This window comes from Pseudorasbora parva, chromosome 5 (assembly GCF_024679245.1).
Source record: "Pseudorasbora parva isolate DD20220531a chromosome 5, ASM2467924v1, whole genome shotgun sequence".
NCBI classification, from domain to species: Eukaryota; Metazoa; Chordata; class Actinopteri; order Cypriniformes; family Gobionidae; genus Pseudorasbora; species Pseudorasbora parva.
Genome location: NC_090176.1, coordinates 31,760,459 through 31,785,178, shown reverse-complemented (window position 1 = coordinate 31,785,178; position 24,720 = coordinate 31,760,459). Strand labels below are relative to the sequence as shown.

At 39.2% G+C, this 24,720-nt stretch overlaps 1 protein-coding gene and 1 long non-coding RNA gene across 5 annotated transcripts in view; one reads left to right on the top strand and one right to left on the bottom strand.

The window, feature by feature from the left end:
• Nucleotides 1-24,720, top strand: part of kcnh3 (potassium voltage-gated channel, subfamily H (eag-related), member 3) — a 165,192-nt gene that overhangs the window by 45,882 nt on the left and 94,590 nt on the right. The gene's annotated exons all lie outside the window — the stretch shown is intronic.
• On the bottom strand, nucleotides 14,922-18,467 carry LOC137076088 (uncharacterized). 2 transcript variants are annotated; one of them, XR_010905195.1, is made up of 4 exons: nucleotides 18,232-18,467; nucleotides 17,162-17,437; nucleotides 16,777-16,919; nucleotides 14,922-15,332 (listed from the first exon to the last, which is right to left on the bottom strand). It is a non-coding gene; the product is annotated as an uncharacterized lncRNA (long non-coding RNA). The 2 variants fall into 2 exon arrangements; XR_010905194.1 differs by lacking the exon at nucleotides 18,232-18,467 and having other exon boundaries at nucleotides 17,162-17,599.

Sequence of the window (24,720 nt, the reverse complement as noted above, 5' to 3'; positions counted from 1 at the left end):
GCGTGTGGTGGACCCTCCACCCATCCCTAGACTAATGCTCTTTCAGAATTATGAGTGAGCACAGACAAATGATTTGAGCTTTCTTTATCTCCTTGTACATACAGCACAGGATTTATCTTCCTGATGAGAGCTAAAACATCTTCCTAGAAGAAAATGTTATTGCTCAGAGGTTGCACTTTCATAGCTGCAAGTTCAAGCTAGTTCAAGGTGATAAAGCAACAAATGTTAAAAGCTCTTCCATTAATTTTTTTTCCCTAACCAACTGCTACAGGTTAATGTATACAACAAATATATTCTCATTGGCTGTCAATGTGTCTCATCACATAACGTTTTTGTATTCAGGACAGTCATATTACTTTAAGTATCAGATTTTTCTCCTAAAATTTCTTATAAATGGATACAAATGAGACAAGAAATGTATTTAAATTATTAGAGATAAATATCATATCTACTGTATTGTCTATGCAATAAACCAATATTTATTTTCATTTTATGACTGATAAATGGCTGATATAAAAAAAGGCTATACGTTTTTGTCTTGTAAAAGACAAGTATGTGAATAACACTTATCTCTTCATCACGGCACCTGTTAGTGGGTGGGATATATTAGGCAGCAAGTGAACATTTTGTCCTCAAAGTTGATGTGTTAGAAACAGGAAGAATGGGCAAGTGTAAGGATTTGAGCGAGTTTTACAAGGGCAAAATTGTGATTGCTAGAACACTGGGTCAGAGCATCTCCAAAACTGCAGCTCTTGTGGGGTGTTCCCGGTCTGCAGTGGTCAGTATCGATGCACGTTGGAAGCGAAGGCTCAAACAGCTACTGTAGATCATATTGCTCAAGAATTTAATGCTGGTTCTAATAGAGGTCAGAATACACAGTACATGACAGTTTGTTGCGTATGGGGCTGCAGACCAGTCAGGGTGCCCATGCTGAGCCCTGACCATCGGCGAAAGTGCAACAGTGGGCACCTGAGCATCAGAACTGGACCGTGATGCAATGGAAGAAGGTGGCCTGGTCTAACGAATCATGTTTCCTTTTACGTGGATGGCCGGGTGCATGTGCGTTGCTTACTAGGGTTGGGTATCTTTTGCTTTGTTTTACGATACTGGTGCCAAATCTGTACTTTTTTTGCTAGCACTTATGTGCATTTAAATGTCTGGAACCTAGAATAAGCATGATATGGTTGAAAACACTGAATAGTTGTGATATATGACAAGTGCTGAGCGCGTCTGTCTCTGGCTCGGCGTCAGCCAAAGCGTGAAAGCATGTTTGAATTAAAGTGGCACCAAAATGAGGCACTGAAATCTACGTTCTGATTCAGGCCGGTTACATATCGGTTATACAGGGTTTCATTATCCAACCCTATCCCTTACCTTGGGAACACATGGCATCAGGATGCACTATGGGATTAAGGCAGGCCGGCGGAGGCAGTGTGATTCTTTGGGAAGCCTTGGGTCCTGCCATTTTTTTTTTTTAAATACTACAAAGTGAATTTAGGCATCACAACACTACAATGACTAATGGTACCACTATATCATGCTTCCCTATAAATGTATTTAACTAGCTCTGATAATTTGGTATTGGAAGAATATGATAAGAAATCTTAATTTTTTTAATGTTTTAGATCTCTTGTGATTGCTGACTTTACCAATCTTAGCACAGTATGAAGCATTGTTAAGATTCCTTCTGAAAGCCTGGAGTAAACATATTTCAAAATACTGGGGCTTTACTTTGGAGAAACATCTGAGAAGCAGGATAATTAATTAAAAGTCTCAATTTGCTCTCGAATCTCATAGTTGTCTAGGAATTTTTATTTCTTATTTATATTGTGTTTTGTTGAATTGCTGCCCCTTTTTCTTGCTGCTGTCTGCTCCAATTGCCCTTGTGTCCTATTCTCTTTAATCACCTCTGTCAGATGCTCTGTCACCTAACTCATTGCACTATTGATTTTCTCTGCCCCAGTAGTTAGTACTACCACCACTGTACACTCTCCTTCTCATAAATATTCATCCATCCACTTTCAACACAGTCCAGATGAGCCTCTGCATGCTTTTAGCAAATTAGCTGACAGCTATTGGTCGAAATAAGAGTGTCTCCAAGAAACATGTCGATTGAGAGCAATTTACAGTATGGAGAGTGACAGATCATGAGTTAGTATGGAGAGTGACAGATCATGAGTTCAGAGGCACTAAAGAGAGATGATGCATCTGGGAAAGAGGGAAAATAAACTACAGCACAGGCCAAGGCAATTGATTGAATGGCAGGAGCAGTGTGGTTGTTCATTACTCTGCCCGTTGTGTTCCATTCAATCAGGATAGTGCGCGGTCCATGAATTATTTGTTGAGTGGCACTTTTCTTTTGAGAATTCTGATTGTGACGGCCAACTGATTTTCTGGAGATTTATATATTTGTTATTTTCATCATCATTGAGAACATTTGAGGATTATCATAACTTCATGCTTTGCTTCTAGCACAGAATGTCTGACACACTCAATTCCCAATGGTGAAAAGGGTCTCTATGGACCAATCAGATGGTCACGTGACACGTTTACATACATATATAAACATATCAGAGCGATGTCAATCTCATAAAAAAAAAAAAAATCATAAAATATGACTGAAACATCTAGGCATTTACACATGTTTTGCTTTAGTTGGCTAACTCACTTACAACCTATGCAATGTGTCACCCTATAGCTATAATTCCTCTTTGGTGTTTTATCACTTGAACATTGAACTCGTTGAGAACCTCGTACTCCTTACCCATCACTTAAAGGCACACACGCAACATGTTTATGTTTAAACTTAATAAAACACAGAAGCTCACCTTCCCCCGACCCAATTACCTGTCCAATATTATATCTCACGCCGCGTCTGGGGACTTGGAGAATGGTATTAGTCTGCCAGCTCACTCCACAGGGTTTCAAATTACATTCCACCTGTCACCTGTTCCTGGCAGCTGAGGGCCACAATGTGAGGGCAAACAAAGTGGCATGAACCAGCAGGCAGCCGGGAACAGACCTACAATAAAGGCAAAGGGCACCACTGTTGGGTTTCCACATTCTGGCTCTTTCTGAGCTGTTTTGTTAAGTTTGGATAGGCATGAAGGCATATTTATAATTTATCTCTTTGCAGAAATCTGTATCGGTAGCACTCCACTTCATACCCAAGTCTTATTCAGTTACTTTACTTTTTACATGCTCCCCCCTTCCACTGACTCCTCTCCTGACCTTGTTCCTTTCTCTACATGCCAATTGAACAGATGTCTGTGAATGCAGACAGGACAAGTCCACTTGGCTGATTTCCTTGATTTCTCTCTCTCTTTGTGTCTTGCTTTCACTTACTTCTTTCATCTTTCTTTCTATCTCTGGCTTTGTATAATCCAATTGCCCGACTACATCGAGCAACACTTTAAGACCATCCTCAACCCCTTGTTCTTGCAAGGGGTTGTCTAAAAACAGAAATGTATTTAAAAAGTGAATGGATCAGATGTGTGGTTTCATTTACCACACGCACACTGAAGCACGTGTGACGCTCGCAGTGTTTTCAGCCTCTGCCTTCTCCCTGTATGAGGACATGAATGAATGGATGAACTTCATCTCCAGACTCGCTCTGAGAGTCACTTTATGAGCATTTTACCATTTTATTTAAGAAAAACTATCATCATATCATCGCGAACCATCACAATAAAAGTAATTTGACTCCATATTGTCATTTTTGACACCCACCCCTCCCCACGAAAATTACAGAATATTACCAAAATCAAAAAGTTTGAGCCTTGGAGCAGAGTCCTGCAACGGGTCGGGTACCCGCGGGTATCCGCGGGTACCCGCAAAAAAGTGGCTAAAACGGGTGGATTATGACATTTATAAAATTCACGGGCGGAGATGCGGGCGGATAATTAACTCTGTGCGGGCGGGTAGTAGCGCGGATGGGCGGATGAAAAATATGTGCAATATTTCTGTGGCAAAGTGAACGCGAGAGCGAGAGAGAGAGAGAGACCAGGGCGTGATTGTGAATGAGCGTCACCTGCGAGCCACACCGATCTCGAGTCCTCTGAGGGAGCTCGGAAGCATATAAGGACGAGAGATCACCAGACCTGGATTTGACGTTGAGTTGTGTTTATGTTTTATTATGCGTGTGCGCATGGGAGATGTCCATGAAGGGCTACTCACGTTACTTTCGTTTTGTTTGGTTAAAGTCTTTTAAATGTTCGCTGGTTCCCGCCTCCTTCTTCCCCCATCCAACATATTGTAGGCTATTACAATTTCTATGTCCAAATTACCATTACACATACACGCAACAATGATATACCATTTGACCCATCACGTCACCACCACTGCGACATTGAAACTTTAGTTGATGCCTCTCGTAGCGCAGAAGGAGCGAGCGTTGCAGGAGTAGCAATGGATGAAGTAAAAGTAAAGCTGGTGAGTGGAGTAGCTATATGAAATTGTTGACAATGAGTCTTTAAAGGCACTTTTGCCTGTTTCATTAGCCCATTCATGACGCTGTTGATGTTGAGAGAGGTGTAGGATAAAAAAATAAAGCATTTTAATTTGAATGTTTTAGCGTGTGTGATTTATCGCGGGCACGGGTCGGGTAACGGGCCAAATATTAACGGGTCTGGGCGGGTACGGATTTAATTTTGAAATTTTCACGGGTCACGGGTCGGATCTGGTGCTAAACCTTGCGGGTACGGGCGGGGGCGGGTCTCCAAAAATGGACCCGTGCAGGACTCTGCCTTGGAGGTTTCCGAATTTTGGTTGATTTGACATGGATTGACCCTTTATAAAAAAAGTACATCATTTTAATGTATGCAGCTTACAATGTTCAGCCCCTAGACTTTTAGTCAAAGTGTTTTTGTTTTTTTTATGCATTATGTATTATGTATACATTTTTTAAAATTATTTTCTGTGGTAACCAAAAGTATGCCACATAGGCCTCCCAAAGAACCTTTATTTGCTCCATCACAACAATAAATTATATTTCAAAATATATTAACATGGATGCAGTGGTGCTAGTCTGTTCTGAGCAGATGTTATTGAGGGGCCACTTGTCAAAGCAGATATAATTGACCCGTGATTAGTCCCTGTATGTCATGGCAGATCACAATGTGGCCTCTTCACTTAATCATTTTAATTAAGAACCTTTAAAAAATCACATGTCTGGGTTGGAAAGGACTCAGATGACAGGTCTCTTTTTTTCTAACACATTTCATGAATAAGTGCATGTGTTGAAGAGTTCTAGCAGTATGATTTTCTCATTGTCACGAGAGCTGATATCCTCTGACGAATACATGAAAGGTCCCATCGCATGTCAGTGTCTCTTCACACCGCTCTGCATTCGTTATTGGTTCCCCCAAGGTTAAAGACAGTGTCTCATCTCGCAATGACAAGTGTTACCTGGTGATTAATTCAATTGGCTGACACATTAAGGTTAGATATTTTGTCATGTCCACTTCTGTGGATCTGATGACAACGGGATATAATATAGATTATATTTGCATCTGGATGAAACGGTATTATGTACATACTATTAAAATGTGCAGAACCGAACCTTTCCTTCTCTATATAAAAATATTTAATGAAATGTTAGCGTTCTGTGGTTTAATAATGGCAAAGAATAACATTTAAATAATTCATTTTATTAATTATGCAGCCCTAGGCTAATGCCAACTACTATATTGGACCTGACAGCACCAGCAACCCATAATTGACTGCAGCAAAGCATTGTTTCACACAATGCTACAAAAAAGACCATTTAGTTTTTAGGTTCCAAAAAATGTTTATGCAAAACTAAGTTTGACACAAATAAATGTGAAAAATGTTACAGAGAAAATCAATATTTGAACCAAAAGTGTTATCTGACATTTTCATTTTATAATATAACAGAAACGTATATATTTCTGTTATATTAAAACAGAAATATATAGTGGACATTTATTGAGGTCTCCGCAGATATATATGCAGGTCTCTGAACTGAGCGCTGATAACATCATGGGTTGTCCTTGTCCTCTTTAGGCCATATGACATGGCGTCCCAGTTTTCCAAAAAGCACTTTAAATTTTGATTCGTTTGACCACAGAACAGCTTTCCACTTTGCGACAGTCCTTTTTAAATGAGCCTTGGCCCAGAGAAAACGCCTGCACTTCTGGATCATGTGTAGATATGGCTTCTTTTTTGACCTATAGAGTTTTAACAGGCAACGGCGAATGGCACAGTGGATTGTGTTCACCGACAATGTTTTCTGGAAGTATTCCTGAGCTCATGTTGTGATTTCCATTACAGTAGCATTCGATGCGGTGCTGTCTAAGGGCCCGAAGATCACGTGCATCCAGTATGGTTTTCCGGCCTTGACCCTTACTCACAGAGATTGTTCCAGATTCTCTGAATCTTTGAATGATATTATGCACTGTAGATGATGATAACTTCAAACTCTTTGGAATTTTTCTCTGAGAAACTCCTTTCTGATATTGCTTCTCTATTTTTTGCCGCATCATTGGGGGAATTGGGGATCCTCTGCCCATCTTGACTTCTGAGAGACACTGCCACTCTGAGAGGCTTTTTTTATACCCAATCATGTTACCAATTGGCCTAATAAATTGCAAATTGGTCCTCCTGCTGTTCTGTGTGTGTACATTTAACTTTTCCGCTCTCTTATTGCTACCTGTCCCAACATTTTTGGAATATGTAGCCCTGATGAAATCCAAAATGAGCCAATATTTGGTATGACATTTCAAATTGTCCACTTTTAACGTTTGACATGTTATCTATATTCTAAAAAATGTTTTATGAGATTTGTAAATTATTACATTCCATATATATATTCTTTAAATTCACAAATCTAAAAATAATTCCATTCTTCTTCTGTGGAACATATAAGAAGATATTTTGAGAAATGTCTCAGTGTTTTGGTCCCTTTGACTTTAATGCTGCCATCACATGCTATTGGAAAATCATGATTACAAGCTTGTTTCATTCAAGTGCTTTGTTGTCGGAATGAGCAGGAATCATAGATGATGTTTATTATTGCCTATTTATTGGGAAAATCTTATTAAAACCAAAATGATATGTAGTGGCACATGCACGGACAACCATATCAACATTTACAATGCTATCTAGATGATTACTCATATATGTAAATATGCACTCCATTAATGACAAGACTAGCTGTTCTAGCTGTTTCTAATAACTCATACCTGTCACAGCAGTAGTTCTCTCCGCCAACATGTTTAATGTTTATGGCACACCATCTCAGGAATTTGGGTATCCAAATTATTTCTGAACTTCCCAGTGGTGAACACGACATCAGAGGGTGTTTATGTGCAATTTTTACCTATAGGAAACGTATTTTCGATAATTCTGATAGCACATGAAGGCAGCATAATTGTAAGGACCGAATATTCTATATGAAATATTCTTCAAAATATCATCTTTTATATTTTGCAGAACAAAGACAGTCATACAGGTTTGAAATGACATGGGGGTGAGTAAATGACAGAATTTAAATATTTTTGAGTTAACTATCCCTTTAAGCACATATTTAAAACAATATTATGCTTGTCCAGAGTAAATTTGGTCCAAACTAGGTTCAGAAGTTATATTTACTAAATATAATGATTTCCCCAGCTCACTCAAGGGATGCTTCTCTGATTGGCTTTTTATGGCAGTTTCAAGTGCTGTTCATTTTGGTGTGATTTTCATTATCTGTGCCTCTTTATAACCTCTTACTCTCTATCACTCTCTGCCTCTAACCACTAAATCGCAATAATGTTCACCCTTGTGCTCTTAATTAATTTACGCTGAATCAAAACAGTATGCTTCTGATATCCTTTTCTCTGATCTTAATCACATCAGGGATTAAGTACATCATATTTTTACCCGTGAATGAAACAAATCTAAATCGTTAAGTCAGGGTTAATCAGATGGCGTCTTTTGAGACCATCTTTTAATATACACTAAAGATGAAATGTTCAATGGTTAGGTGTCTTGGGGTGACGAAAGGCAGAGATAATCTGAATGCAATCCAATTAGATATTATATTTGATTATTTATTGTAAAAGAATAGCTTTGTTAAAAAATTACTTTGTTAAAGACAATTTAAAGTCTTATGAATGCTGGAGGACATCTAGAAGTTGACGTTATTATGTTGAATGTAAACAACTACTGCACAAAAAAAGACACTTTGGTGAGCCAAGTATGTGAGCACTATCTGACTGGAATAACATACAGAGTAAAGATGACACTGTTACTTTGGCTACCTCTTGCTGTAATATTAGAAGTTAATGATCAACCAGGTTTTAGTGCTGTAGACATCCTAATGACCAATTAATGTTGAATCAAAGGGCTTAGAGGGTGTGTTTACTAGATGCCTGTGTGTGTCTATGTGTGTGCAAATAATTGGATGTGAAGGAAGGCTATTAAAATCAAACATAAAACACACATTTCAGTACGCTGTGGTCAGTTAAGCAGGTACAACTTCTGCTTCTAATCTTTGGTCCATTGAAATTCTCTTCCTTTGTAAGTTTACTGCACTTACTAGGGGAACTGATCTAGAGAAATCAAGTTTTTTAGGCAGTGGAATCCTGCTCAAAAGACAAAGACATTCAATAATGGTTTGTACTGATTAGTGATGTTGCTTTACTAACATGTTATTCACATTGTTTGCATGTTAAAATAGTTGTTCTGCCAATATACAGTATTAAACTTGTATTAGCATTTTCTTAATCAGTCTTATAATCATTTACAGCCACCATTTTCCATTTTAAAGAGGCCTTTCTCTGAAATTGTGTTCCAAAGAGTATAAACAGCCATTAAAATACACTGCATTAATCTAATCTAATCAATTCTTTCATTTATATTCAAGTCCTTTATCATAGTAGACAAGGTGAAAGATGAATTGCAAAGGTCACCTTTGTGAATACCAGGCTGCTTGTATATTGCCATCTGTATATTGATTTATGCTCTTTTTTTAAGCTCCTCCTCACTGCAAAAAACGTGTCCTTGGAATCTTACAGTACAGCTGCCTGTTATGTTGTACTGTAGGTTTTAGACGTGCAGATATAAATAAATATTTCAGGTATGCTAAGATATTGTAAATAAATAAATACAATTTAATTCAAAATAAGGTGTTTACATGATGCATACATAATTAGAATATGAACGAATTCAGATTCATATTGTGTCTGAATGTTCTTTTGCTTGGTCACTGTCATTTATTCATTTATTTAGTCAGCAAGTCAGTAACTCACTTGTTTGCATCTTTCTCTCAGATCATACTGCATGAGTAAAAAACATGTTTTTTGGTATGCATACATATTCACTGCGGTTTCTGCCTTTATAAATTCCGATTTGTTCATCATTTAACACATCAGGATCAAATCCATGGAATCTTGCATCAAATCTGATTTTACTACACTGCAAACTATACTTTTCACCATCACTTTTTTAGTATTAAAGGCTTATTTTAAGTATACATTATGAAATAGTATATAAATATGTTCCTCCATTGACAAAAAAATGCCACTTTGGTGGTAAAAATAAATTTGATTTAAAAACGTGCAATCTTAAATGACGATAACTAATTATATCTGTCACACATTAATAGCCCTCTATAACTAACATCCTCTCACAAAAAACTCCCTTACAGCAACCTTGAGAAGAGTGTGGCGTGAGAGGCCATTCACTGGAGACCATCACAAAACTCACCTCAGAACGACATGAATAGAAAGAATAGCCAGTGAGCTACTCCAAGTTTTAAGTGCTATAGCATTGCAGCTATTATTACTGGTCCAAAAATGGCCAGCTTTTCTAGAAAGAGGTAAAGAGAGCAGAAGCCATGAAGGAGGTACAAACTGAAAAGTAATGATGGGGAAACGGGCTGTGTGAAAGGCAGAAAAGACAGGTGTTGAAGTAGCATTCAGTCTACTTAGTTACCAGAATAAGAGACCATGTATGAGACCATGTATGAATTATTTTTGAAATGGTTATAGAACTACATATGCTAAACATCAATGGATATAACGTGTATCTACCTACATTTTTGCAAAACACAAAATGTACACTATTATTCTAAAGTTTTAGATCAGTAAGAGTTACAGAAGCTTAACTAAATGCTGTTCTTTTGAACCTTCTATTAACCCTGGTTTTTAAATGTCTTATTTGAAATGCATGATATGATTTAAAAACAGAAATGACAAACCCTCATTGAGTTTCCTACGTTGCATTGTTTTGAGTTGAACACTTTTTTTTCTTATTCCATATAAATTTAGATATCTGTATTAAGCTCTTTAAAAAAAGTAAAGAAGCGCATTCATTATATAGTAGACATTCTGCCATGAAGAGGTAAGCAGAGAGGTGACGTCTATCGAAATCCTCTTTGATCTTATGTAGGAGGGTTTGAAAATTATATTTAGAAGAAAATGTATCGGTGAAGATTGTTTACTCAGCCTCATGTCATTTCATGGTTCCATTCCCATGACTCTTTTTTTTTTATTATTCTGTGGAACACAAAAGTAGACGTGTCAGTGGGAATCAGTGTTGTTTTGGACCCCATTGACTTTCATTGTATAGAAAATATGGAAAACAGTGGAAACTCAAAATATCTGCTGGATGAACCGTACAATACATTTCTCACAGCTTTGTTTTCAATCATGAAAATTTTTATGTAGTGTCTACCCTGAATAAAGTCTGTGACTAGCATGCTATTCGTTGAAATTAAGAAGAAAAAACTGAGGAAAAATTAGCTGTGCATTCGGCTTGACCTCCACTCACTGATTTGTCACATATAAGCCAGTTTAGCTGTAGTGGTCAGTAGTTGCCTTGAATCATTTTTAAGGCCAGTTTTTGAAATGAACACTTTGCCATGTCGAACCTTCCCTCTCAGATCCTTTATCTTAGTTTTCCAGGAAATCCCAGCTTGAAGTTATTGTCCCTCATTTCCCGCCGTCACCCTGCACCTGCCAAGAAGAAACCAGTCGGAGACGGAGGCTTTATTGCCTGTCCGTTCTTTTGTTTGCTTTTTTCACACGAATGAAACCGTAATTCTCGTTAGCAACACCATTAAAGACAACACCTTAAATGTTATCACATCAGGGTAATTCTATGAACAATCACACGGTCTAATAACCTGCAAAGAATATTTACATGATAAATAATATCAGTGTTTGTTAATCCTCCTTATCCTTCCTATTAGTCAGTTCAGAGTATTGTGCTGTTTCTCTTGTGCTAATCATACAAAAAATGAAAGGGGAGTGTGAATCTGATCTGATCTCAGCTTGCAGTGTTTTATTCCTAGCAGTGTGCAGACAAGACAACTCTGCTGTGGTTAAAATTAGGATGTAGGCTACATGAAGTACATATTTATACAGTTTTTTTTGTGTGCAATTTCATATCAATAAGGCTTGTTAAATCTAGCCACTGGTTGGAAATTCGTTCAAAATTGCTTGCAGATAAATCTATGGAAACAAAATAAAGGGCAAAGTATATATATTAATGGCACATTTGCGAACCCCCTGCAATTCCCTCACAAACCTGTTTTAGGATCATACCATCTGAATGCTCAAAATGAATTGGGTAAATGCATGTTTTAAACAGCTTATTATACACGTAAATTAATCTCCGTTCTAAACAACGAACATACATTCATACATTGTCACATCATGCACCTGAAGCACTTCTGTGAATGGAGAAAAACAGAATTAAAACTGCAACAAGTAGTAGCCTATACACTACGTTTTGATTCATTTTTTGACGCGCGACAGCTTCACGCAAAGGAAACAAGACGGCAGAAAGTGGCATCCTGTTTTTTTCTTTATTTTACAAAGGCACAATGTTTTGATCGTATTGTAAGTGTAGTCTACAAAAATAAAGTTACATACAGTTTTGAATTATGTCTTACTCATATCTGTACGACCATAAATGATTTTAAGTTGTTTGAGACACCAGAAGACAAGTAAACAGTCAGCAATACATTAAGAACAAAGAAACTAAATAACAAACAAAACCGACAAAAAATAACCCTGATCTAATGAGAAACAATCAGTTGCATTGTATCCTGGAAGTCTCACTACAGTATGCATGTCCTGGAAATGGGAAGCCGCAGGTGTCGCCTTACTTACCGTGTCCTTATGGAAAGGTGAAGTGGGTTCAAATATAGATGGCAATTTTTCTTTGTGATTTTTTGAAAAAGCATCTGTGTCTGCCATTGTCACCGCATGTAATTGAACTCTCACATGCAAACACAATGACAGTGTAGGCTGCACACAACACGTTATCAAATCATTAAAGGCCCCCTGAAATCAAAACTGAAGTTTTTTAGCTTTCAGTATTTTATTACTATGTTAGCCTTAAGGTTATAAATAACATGGTGTGTTACAAAACAATGACAAAATGTTGCATTTAGGAGGTATATAGGCATTCAAAACTTAGTCTCTCACTGCCGCTAAAACGGATCATGGATTTTGATGACATCATCGCAGACTTCAGCTTCTCATCACATCTCATGTCCAATCAAATGCTCTCTAGAATCGGAAGCCCCGCCACCTAAACTATAAAGAGATGCTGAAGCGGCAAATGAAATTGGTCCCTTGTTCACACATTTACTATTTCCTAGTTAAGGCGAATTAAGTCTGGTTTCACATTTGTTTCGAAGACACCACCCCAGCACACACACATAGTCTAGACCAGAGCCGTTGACTAGAGACTCAAGAGTGCAGCGCGGATCATATGCGCTAGTCGACGCTGACAACAAAACATATCCGACCCATTTAAATTCTGCACAGAGTGATGCATTTCAAAGCGATATGGAGGAGATTATGATGATACACTGTTAGAGATTCGGAGGAAACTGAAGCTGGCTTTACCAAACAGAAAGGCTCTAGTCAAACTAGAACAGCCATACCACCCTGTAGCCCAAGACTGGTTTCCCACTGAAGCTAAGCAGGGCTGAGGCTGGTCAATACCTGGATGGGAGACCAACTGGGAAAAAACTAGGTTGCTGCTGGTAGAGGTTTTAGTGAGTCCAGCAGGGGGTGCTCACCATGTGGTCTGTGTGGGTCCTAACACCCCAGTATAGTGATGGGGACACTGTACTGTCAAAGAGCACCGTCCTTCAGATGAGACGTTAAACCGAGGTCCTGACTCTGTGGTCATTAAAAATCCCAGGATGTCCTTCGATAAAGAGTAAGGGTGTAACCCTGGCATCCTGGCCAAATTTGCCCATTGACCTCTGTCCATCATGGCCATCTAATCATCCCATACACTGATTGGCTTCATCACTCTGTCTCCTCTCCACCAATCATCCGGTGTGTGGTGAGCGTTCTGGCGCAATATGGCTGCCGTCGCATTCCCCCCTAAATATGTAAAACGCTTTGAGTGCCTAGAAAAGGGCTATATAAATTTAACTAATTAATAACTAATAAACTGTGTATTAACAAAACACTATTGGCTGTTTGAAAAAAGAAGAGGAGCTTCTTATAGCTGGAGCCATTTCAGGGGAAATTACGTCCACGCATTAAATAATGCTGCACAGTTCAAGGCATTTTAGTGGGCTTTTAAAGGGTTAGTTCACCCAAAAATGAAAATTCTGTCATTAATTACTTACTCTAATGTTGTTAGACACTCGTAAGATCTCCGTTCAACTATTTTCGTTGCTTCATAAAATTATTGTACAATCACTGTAGTGAGATGGGCTTTGTAACAACGACTTTAGAACCTTTTATGGGTCTAGAGGGGAAATGGCATTGATGTCAATGAAGGCCTTTCTGAGCCATCGGATTTCAACAAAAATATCTTCATTTGTGTTCCGAAGATGAATGGTCTTACGGGTGTCGAATGACATTAGGGTAATTAATTAATGACAGAATTTTCATTTTTGGGTAAACTAACCCTTGAAGTTTAAAAATGGCTGTTGCGTTTTACCACACAGCACTGGTCAATTGAGTCATTTATCAATAAAATAGCTTAGAAACTGAAATGCTCTGGCATATATTTCTTAGTAGCTAAAACCCACAGCTTCACTATTAGTAGAGAGACACTGCCAGGTATTATTTTTGTACACAACAGTACCATGCTAAAAAGTTACATAGAATATTATTATAAAATAGTTGCCATTTGTTAATGTTAGTTACACAGCCTGCACAATGTTTGTACGTATGCATGTAGTGCACATGAGAGATCATGCCGTCTCTGGGACAGTCTGTACCTGTTTCATTCAGGTCCCACCCTCCTTCCTCACCATGGCAACCAAGAAAAACAGAATGGGTACCTGTCGCTTGGCAACATGGCCTGGTATCTCCAAGCCACAAGCTGCTGGAACAGAAAGCAGATTAACAGAAAGTGTGATAGCTGCCAACAAGCAGCGACATTAACACTCAATGCATGTGGGTGTCTGTGTGTGAACATGTGGGTATGCGAGATACTCAGTCACAAACACATAGGCGCACTTACACATGCTGTTAACTACCAGTAGTCACTTATGCTCACTTAAAAACGTTGGGTTAAAAATAACCCAACACGTAACCCAACTGTGGGTTGGTATAGCACCTTCCCAACGTTGGGTTATTTTAACCAAATGCATTGGGTTACAAAACAGTTGGGTTAAAAGTAACCCAACAGTTGAGTTAAATTTTTATTTTTATTCAAGCCATTATTTTAATAAATAAAATACCCATTGTTTTCAAATACAGATTTTTTTATTTGTATAAAACAATACATGTGCTTTAATATATATTTTAAATGTCAAACTAAATATTGGGGAGTAAATATTTATTGTAAATATACATAAATGTGTAAATATTAAATTCAAAATACACAGCACACATAATACACAAAAATGTACATAAGGTAAACATACATAAAAGGTGTGCATACAAAACAAAAATTAAAAATGAACAACAAATATTACATTAAAAACCTATACAAATATGGACAGAATACACAAATTCATAATATTAAATTCTTCCAGAAATAAACAACTTTATTAAAAAATCTACATTGTACACTGTATGCCTTGATGTGTTGTGAACATACCTTAAGTAGCAAAACAAATATAAATTATGATAATCAAAGTTTTTAATGAGGCAGCAAAATATATATTCAAGTTTGCATGCTACAAAATCTCCCAAATGGGGCAGAGGTCTTTGGATAGTTCATGTCATAAATAAATAAAAAATCTGAAACATACAGCCAGTGCTTGAAATAAGGTCTTCTGTTCAACTGCCTCCACAATGAAAATGAAAAAAATCAGCGAGGTCTCTTTGTCCCCAAGCATCGTCATGTGGATCCTGGCTTGTCTCACTGTTCAGCTAATGCACCATGTTAGTTCCAACCTTAAAAGAATTTTAAAAAGTTCAGTTTGCTTGCACTGTGACAACATCAGCAGTGTTAAATTACGTAAAAGTTACAATGAAGCAGTGTTGTACTGAATTAAACAAATTGTCACTAATTAGTCATTACATCTGCTGTTCATTTTTCACCAATCAACATACTAATCCTCATGCTGTTTCAAACCCGTAAGACTTTGGTTCATCTTCGGAACACAGAAAGGCAGTAAAGACATTAAAGTAATCCATGTGACTCCAGTAATTCAACTTCAGTTTTATGAAGTGACGCGTATATTCTATCCCTTAACCATAATTTACCACTTTATTTACAAAACATTAATCTCAACACATGTTCACGAGAGCCCCTTGACGCATGCGTGTTGTGTTGAAAAGAGTGCAAATGTTGTGTTGTTGTTGCAAAACGCACTCGTGTCGCTTCATAAAACTGAGGTTAGACCACTTGAATCCCATGGATTACTTTAATGCTGTCTGTCCTGGGTCTTAAAGTGGTAGTTGCGTAGGTCGTCAATGGAGGGACAGAAACCTTGCAGATTTCTTTAACATTTGTGTTTTAAAGAAGAACGAAAGTCTTACAACAACACGAGGAGATAGTTTACCCAAAAATGAAAATGATTCCATGATTTACTCCCCCTCAAGCCAACCTAGGTGTGTATGACATTCTTCTTTCAGACAAATACAATCTGAGTTATATTAATAAATATCCTGGCTCTTCCAAGCTTTATAATGGAAGCCCATAATTTGAAGCCCAAAAATGCATCCATCCATTATAAAAGTGCTTCACACGGCTCCGGAGATTAATAAGAACCCATTGAAGTGAATTGATGGGATTGTGTAAGAAAAATATCCATATTTACCACGTTATAAAGTAAAATATCTAGCTTCCAGTGGACCGCATTAAGTATTCAACTTCTGAAAAAAGCGTAACTGCTGTGAGAATAACGTCGGACGTAGTGTAAAAAAGCGTAAATGCCGAGACGATTAAGTTGCGTAAGCGTTTTGAATTGCGAGAGGCGTTACAGTTTCTTTGTAAGTTGAATAAGGAAGGCTGTCTGTCGAAAATTTGTTATTTTAGTCTATAAAGTTTTAAATATGGATATTTTTCTACAAAAACCCATCGATTCACTTCAGAAGGCCCTTATTAACCTCATGGAGCCGTATGGATTACTTTCATAATGGATGGATGCACTTTTTTGGGCTTCAAATTTTGACCATTATAATGCTTGGATTAGTCAGGACATTTATTAATAACTGATTGTGTTCGTCTGAAAGAAGAATGTCATATACACCTAGGATGACTTGAGGGTGAGTACATTATGGGATATTTTTTGGGTGAACTATTGGATAATCTATTAACAAGCAAAATCACTAAAGGAAATAATAAATGGATGCACTTTATCAAAGCTAATTTGATAGTGTTGCTTTTACTTACAGGCTGATGGGTGAATGTAATTAAGCTTCTCTTCATTTCAGCATATGTTGGACACACCATTTTGTCCATTTGTGAGGTATGGCGATGATGGCAGGATGGCAGGAAGGCAGGAAGGGTTTTAAAGGCAATTTCTCCATGATCATCTTTGAAAGACAAGTTCACAGAAAAAGAGAAAAGAACAGTTTTCACCTATACCAAATGTGTGGACCTGATTTCATATGCACTTAGACACAACCAAAACAACTTATTAAATTTAAAACATACTGTATGAAAATGAGAGAAGACAGCTGAAAAAAATAATAATAAACTGGTTGTTTCCCAAACAACCTGGTTCTGTAGTAGCCCCTGCACTGCACATTGGCCTATCTAATGTTATTCAACTTACCAGCTTGTTAGTAGAGACTCCAAACCCGGAAATGTACGTCAGGTAAGGAAGACATCAAACTTGTGTACTATTGGTGATACTCCAGGACTAGAGTCAAGAACCACTGAGATCCAATCCTTCCTCGGCATTAGAATGAAGCAGGGGAAAATAACCAGAAAAGTATACTAGTCTTTAAAAAATAATTGTGTACAACTTGTTTCAATATCGTACTCACCTTTAATTAAATGGCAGAGGTTCAACTGTTCTAGTCTTTGCTTCACAAATGAATCCATTGGTCTACAACACAGGTATATAACACATTTAGTACAGCATATTTAAAATATAGGCAAAAACTGTCATAGCTTCATAAGAAAACGTACTTTAGTTGTATGATTTAGCTACTCCTGTAATACGTTTAATAGTAACATGCATAATATATATTCATATGACAACATTCATTATGAATTCATTATGACAACATTCATTATGCCTACCACATTTCTGCCAAATTATCATAGTTGCAGTTTGTGTTAACTTACTACGGTAAAAACTAGGTAATTTGTGGGTTGGAAAACATTCTAACTGTCGTGAACTAACGTTACAATTGTTAGCACAATATTTCAGTTTTCTGCGTCAATGATGTTGTGAATATCTGCACTCATTCATCTCACAACAGATATTTAGAGTAGTAAGTTATACTGTTGAATATTCGGCGAATTCAAACGCTTCCCCCTGGATCTCACAGCGCTGCTGTGGTGTCGTGTGACCGGGTCTGAGCTCGCGCTGCACGGGCCGAGCTGATAATGCTCCGCGCAGCATTAGATAGTGATTTCAGACTAGGCATACGTTACTTACTTTCTTTATCGCCGTATTAAGTTTCTAAATAGGTACACTAGAATAATGTTTTTACTTTATTACTGCTAGCGAGCTAACTGGGATAGCTATGGTTTATTTCCAATCTATCTCATTTTTCCAGAGAGCATTAACGGGATTTTTTAAAATAAAATTCAGTTTTCGACTATATTCAACGTTTCAGTACACAATACATAATGTTATAAGAGTTGTATTCATAAAAAAATGACATGTCTTACCTTTCATTTCATAATCAGGCTGCAGCAGCATCTTCTGTTGGCAGTAGCTGGACGGTTTGCCGTTAAAATTTGAACCGTCACTGGGGAAACCGTATTTAACCCAACGGCCGGGTTATTACTAAAAATAACCCAACGATGTTAAAATAACCCAACGTTTTGCAAAATAACCCAACATATTGACCCAATATGTGTAACCCAACGGTTGGGTTAAAAAAATAACCCAACGTTTTTTACTGTGTGTGTAAAGTGAATTTGAACTTTTTTGAAATGTATACCTCAAGTGAACCCTTCAGTCTGTCTCTAAGCGGTGCTTTCAGCCGCAGTGATCAGATTCATAAAGGCATTAGTTTCCATTTCAAGTTGCCTTGAGGTGACTACTGCATAACATACGGCTAGTGTTTGATTTATGAGCCTTGTGTCTGAATAAACATTGTGTCCGGGACGTTTGATCATACTTGCTGGACCTAGATGTTTTACAAGTCAAATGAAGCCCTCATCTGATGGGGAAAGGAAAGCTAGTTTACCGTTATTATCTCTTTTAGGAATGTTTGTTACAGTCTTAAACTTGTTTTCATGAACTCCTTTTTTTTGTCTTTTTTTTTTTTGTCAAGACCTCCCAACTTTAAACACATCAGGTGAAACCCCTTTAGAATATCACCATCGACTCTCTCCAACCCTTTCAAATTAGTTTCAGAATGACTGATTGCTTCCTGCTTTTTCTTTAATACACCAAAATGATGTGCTATCACCTCCGGGCCTCATATGCTTCATATTTTGCACTTGATTGATGTCATTTCACATTGTTTTTCTTGTAGTGATAACTAATCTTTTCTATTGACTTTACTATGGAATCTCCATTATTAAATAGGCCTCTTTTATACTACTTGCTTAAGGCAGCTCATTGACAGTTTGGACACAGGACATTTTTTGTTTAGTGTTGTCAGCAATTTATGATCTGATATGATTATGTTTGTGGAGATGGATTTTAACCTTTGGATAAAAAGTTTAAACGATTCTTTCAGTCACTGAGCTACACAGCCATATCTGTAAAGACCAGTAGGAATGGGAGCTATCACTTAATGTATTTCCGATCAGATAAGGTGAAAAGGATAGGAAATGATTCCTTCCTATCATCTGTAATCATTTACAAAAAAAGAAAGAAAGAAAAGAAAGAAAGAAAGAAAGAAAGAAAGAAAGAAAGAAAGAAAGAAAGAAAGAAAGAAAGAAAGAAAGAAAGAAAGAAAGAAAGAAAGAAAGAAAGAAAGAAAGAAAAAAAGAAAAGATTACACTACCGTTCAGAAGTTTGGGGTTGGTAAGATTCATATTTTTTGGACCAACTTTATATAAGGTGGCCTTAACTACGATCTACTAACATTAATTAATAATTTGATACAATGCACTTATTGTGTACACTAGGTAAATCCAGCCGAATCTGCCAACGGTTTGATTTTGCCCTGCATGGAAACCTGTACACTCATTTCTACTGCTTCTATTACACATTTGTGGGAACCAATCACAGACTGGCTTATCCACCTGGTGTGCTATTGGCGGATTTAACACGACGACGGATAGAGAAGTGATGGTTATTGCCGGTCATTGCTCGTTAATCACGCCTCTTGGGGTCAGATTGGTTGAAGAACTATCGGATTGCGTACATTTATGCTTGTTTATCACGCCTCATGTGCAGTAGAAAATACAGAGCTGACTTCCCAGACCGATGTTACATTTTAAACTGAAATTTAAATGTGCATACATGTTTTTACATTGTATTTAAATTTTTAAAAATACCTGCATGTAATTACACCTGTAATAAATTTCTGTAGTTACATTTATAATTACACTTTTGACACTTTCCTTACACCTACCCTAACCCTTAAACTTACCCATACCACCACACCTGTCCCTAACCCTACCCTTAAACTTACCCATACCACCACACCTGTCCCTAACCCTACCCTTAAACTTACCCATACCACCACACCTGTCCCCAACCCTACCCTTAAACTTACCCATACCACCACACCTGTCTCTAACCTTACCCTTAAACTTACCCATACCACCACAACTGTCTCTAACCTTACCCTTAAACTTACTCATACCACCACACCTGCCCCTAACCTTACACTTAAACTTACCCATACCACCACACCTGTCTCTAACCTTACCCTTAAACTTACTCATACCACCACACCTGCCCCTAACCTTACACTTAAACTTACCCATACCACCACAACTGTCTCTAACCTTACCCTTAAACTTACCCATACCACCACACCTGTCTCTAACCTTACCCTTAAACTTACCCATACCACCACACCTGTCTCTAACCCTACCCTTAAACTTACCCATAACACCACACCTGTCCATAACCCTACCCTTAAACTTACCCATACCACCACACCTGTCTCTAACCTTACCCTTAAACTTACCCATACCACCACACCTGTCTCTAACCTTACCCTTAAACTTACCCATACCACCACACCTGTCTCTAACCTTACCCTTAAACTTACCCATACCACCACACCTGTCTCTAACTTTACCCTTAAACTTACCCATACCACCACACCTGTCCCTAACCTTACCCTTAAACTTACCCATACCACCACACCTGTCTCTAACCTTACCCTTAAACTTACCCATACCACTACACCTGTCCATAACCCTATCCTTAAACTTACCCATACCACCACACCTGTCTCTAACCTTACCCTTAAACTTACCCATACCACCACACCTGTCCCCAACCCTACCCTTAAACTTACTCATACCACCACACCTGTCTCTAACCTTACCCTTAAACTTACCCATACCACCACACCTGTCTCTAACCTTACCCTTATACTTACCCATACCACTACACCTGTCCATAACCCTACCCTTAAACTTACCCATACCACCACACCTGTCTCTAACCCTACCCTTAAACTTACCCATACCACCACACCTGTCCCCAACCCTACCCTTAAACTTACTCATACCACCACACCTGTCCCCAACCCTACCCTTAAACTTACCCATACCACCACACCTGTCCCCAACCCTACCCTTAAACTTACTCATACCACCACACCTGTCCCCAACCCTACCCTTAAACTTACCCATACCACCACACCTGTCTCTAACCTTACCCTTATACTTACCCATACCACTACACCTGTCCATAACCCTACCCTTAAACTTACCCATACCACCACACCTGTCTCTAACCCTACCCTTAAACTTACCCATACCACCACACCTGTCCCTAACCCTACCCTTAAACTTACCCATACCACCACATCTGTCCCTAACCATACCCTTAAACTTACCCATACCACCACACCTGTCCCCAACCCTACCCTTAAACTTACCCATACCACCACACCTGTCTCTAACCTTACCCTTAAACTTACCCATACCACCACACCTGTCTCTAACCTTACCCTTAAACTTACCCATACCACCACACCTGTCTCTAACCTTACCCTTAAACTTACCCATACCACCACACCTGTCTCTAACTTTACCCTTAAACTTACCCATACCACCACACCTGTCCCTAACCTTACCCTTAAACTTACCCATACCACCACACCTGTCTCTAACCTTACCCTTAAACTTACCCATACCACTACACCTGTCCATAACCCTATCCTTAAACTTACCCATACCACCACACCTGTCTCTAACCTTACCCTTAAACTTACCCATACCACCACACCTGTCCCCAACCCTACCCTTAAACTTACTCATACCACCACACCTGTCTCTAACCTTACCCTTAAACTTACCCATACCACCACACCTGTCTCTAACCTTACCCTTATACTTACCCATACCACTACACCTGTCCATAACCCTACCCTTAAACTTACCCATACCACCACACCTGTCTCTAACCCTACCCTTAAACTTACCCATACCACCACACCTGTCCCCAACCCTACCCTTAAACTTACTCATACCACCACACCTGTCCCCAACCCTACCCTTAAACTTACCCATACCACCACACCTGTCCCCAACCCTACCCTTAAACTTACTCATACCACCACACCTGTCCCCAACCCTACCCTTAAACTTACCCATACCACCACACCTGTCTCTAACCTTACCCTTATACTTACCCATACCACTACACCTGTCCATAACCCTACCCTTAAACTTACCCATACCACCACACCTGTCTCTAACCCTACCCTTAAACTTACCCATACCACCACACCTGTCCCTAACCCTACCCTTAAACTTACCCATACCACCACATCTGTCCCTAACCATACCCTTAAACTTACCCATACCACCACACCTGTCCCCAACCCTACCCTTAAACTTACCCATACCACCACACCTGTCTCTAACCTTACCCTTAAACTTACCCATACCACCACAACTGTCTCTAACCTTACCCTTAAACTTACCCATACCACCACACCTGTCCCTAACCCTACCCTTAAACTTAGCCATACCACCACACCTGTCCCTAACCCTACCCTTAAACTTACCCATACCACCACACCTGTCCATAACCCTACCCTTAAACTTACCCACACCACCACAACTGTCTCTAACCTTACCCTTAAACTTACCCATACAACCACAACTGTCTCTAACCCTACCCTTAAACTTACCCATACCACCACACCTGTCTCTAACCTTACCCTTAAACTTACCCATACCACCACACCTGTCTCTAACCTTACACTTAAACTTACCCATACCACCACACCTGTCTCTAACCTTACCCTTAAACTTACCCATACCACCACAACTGTCTCTAACCTTACCCTTAAACTTACCCATACCACCACACCTGTCCCTAACCCTACCCTTAAACTTAGCCATACCACCACACCTGTCCCTAACCCTACCCTTAAACTTACCCATACCACCACACCTGTCTCTAACCTTATACCACTACACCTGTCCATAACCCTACCCTTAAACTTACCCATACCACCACACCTGTCTCTAACCCTACCCTTAAACTTACCCATACCACCACACCTGTCTCTAACCTTACCCTTAAACTTACCCATACCACCACACCTGTCCCTAACCCTACCCTTAAACTTAGCCATACCACCACACCTGTCCCTAACCCTACCCTTAAACTTACCCATACCACCACACCTGTCCATAACCCTACCCTTAAACTTACCCACACCACCACAACTGTCTCTAACCTTACCCTTAAACTTACCCATACAACCACAACTGTCTCTAACCCTACCCTTAAACTTACCCATACCACCACACCTGTCTCTAACCTTACCCTTAAACTTACCCATACCACCACACCTGTCTCTAACCTTACACTTAAACTTACCCATACCACCACACCTGTCTCTAACCTTACCCTTAAACTTACCCATACCACCACAACTGTCTCTAACCTTACCCTTAAACTTACCCATACCACCACACCTGTCCCTAACCCTACCCTTAAACTTAGCCATACCACCACACCTGTCCCTAACCCTACCCTTAAACTTACCCATACCACCACACCTGTCTCTAACCTTATACCACTACACCTGTCCATAACCCTACCCTTAAACTTACCCATACCACCACACCTGTCTCTAACCCTACCCTTAAACTTACCCATACCACCACACCTGTCTCTAACCTTACCCTTAAACTTACCCATACCACCACACCTGTCCCTAGCCTTACACTTAAACTTACCCATACCACCACACTTGTCCCTAACCCTACCCTTAAACTTACCCATACCACCACACCTGTCTCTAACCTTACACTTAAACTTACCCATACCACCACACCTGTCTCTAACCTTACACTTAAACTTACCCATACCACCACACCTGTCCCCAACCCTACCCTTAAACTTACTCATACCACCACACCTGTCTCTAACCTTACCCTTAAACTTACCCATACCACCACACCTGTCTCTAACCTTACCCTTATACTTACCCATACCACTACACCTGTCCATAACCCTACCCTTAAACTTACCCATACCACCACACCTGTCTCTAACCCTACCCTTAAACTTACCCATACCACCACACCTGTCCCCAACCCTACCCTTAAACTTACTCATACCACCACACCTGTCCCCAACCCTACCCTTAAACTTACCCATACCACCACACCTGTCCCCAACCCTACCCTTAAACTTACTCATACCACCACACCTGTCCCCAACCCTACCCTTAAACTTACCCATACCACCACACCTGTCTCTAACCTTACCCTTATACTTACCCATACCACTACACCTGTCCATAACCCTACCCTTAAACTTACCCATACCACCACACCTGTCTCTAACCCTACCCTTAAACTTACCCATACCACCACACCTGTCCCTAACCCTACCCTTAAACTTACCCATACCACCACATCTGTCCCTAACCATACCCTTAAACTTACCCATACCACCACACCTGTCCCCAACCCTACCCTTAAACTTACCCATACCACCACACCTGTCTCTAACCTTACCCTTAAACTTACCCATACCACCACAACTGT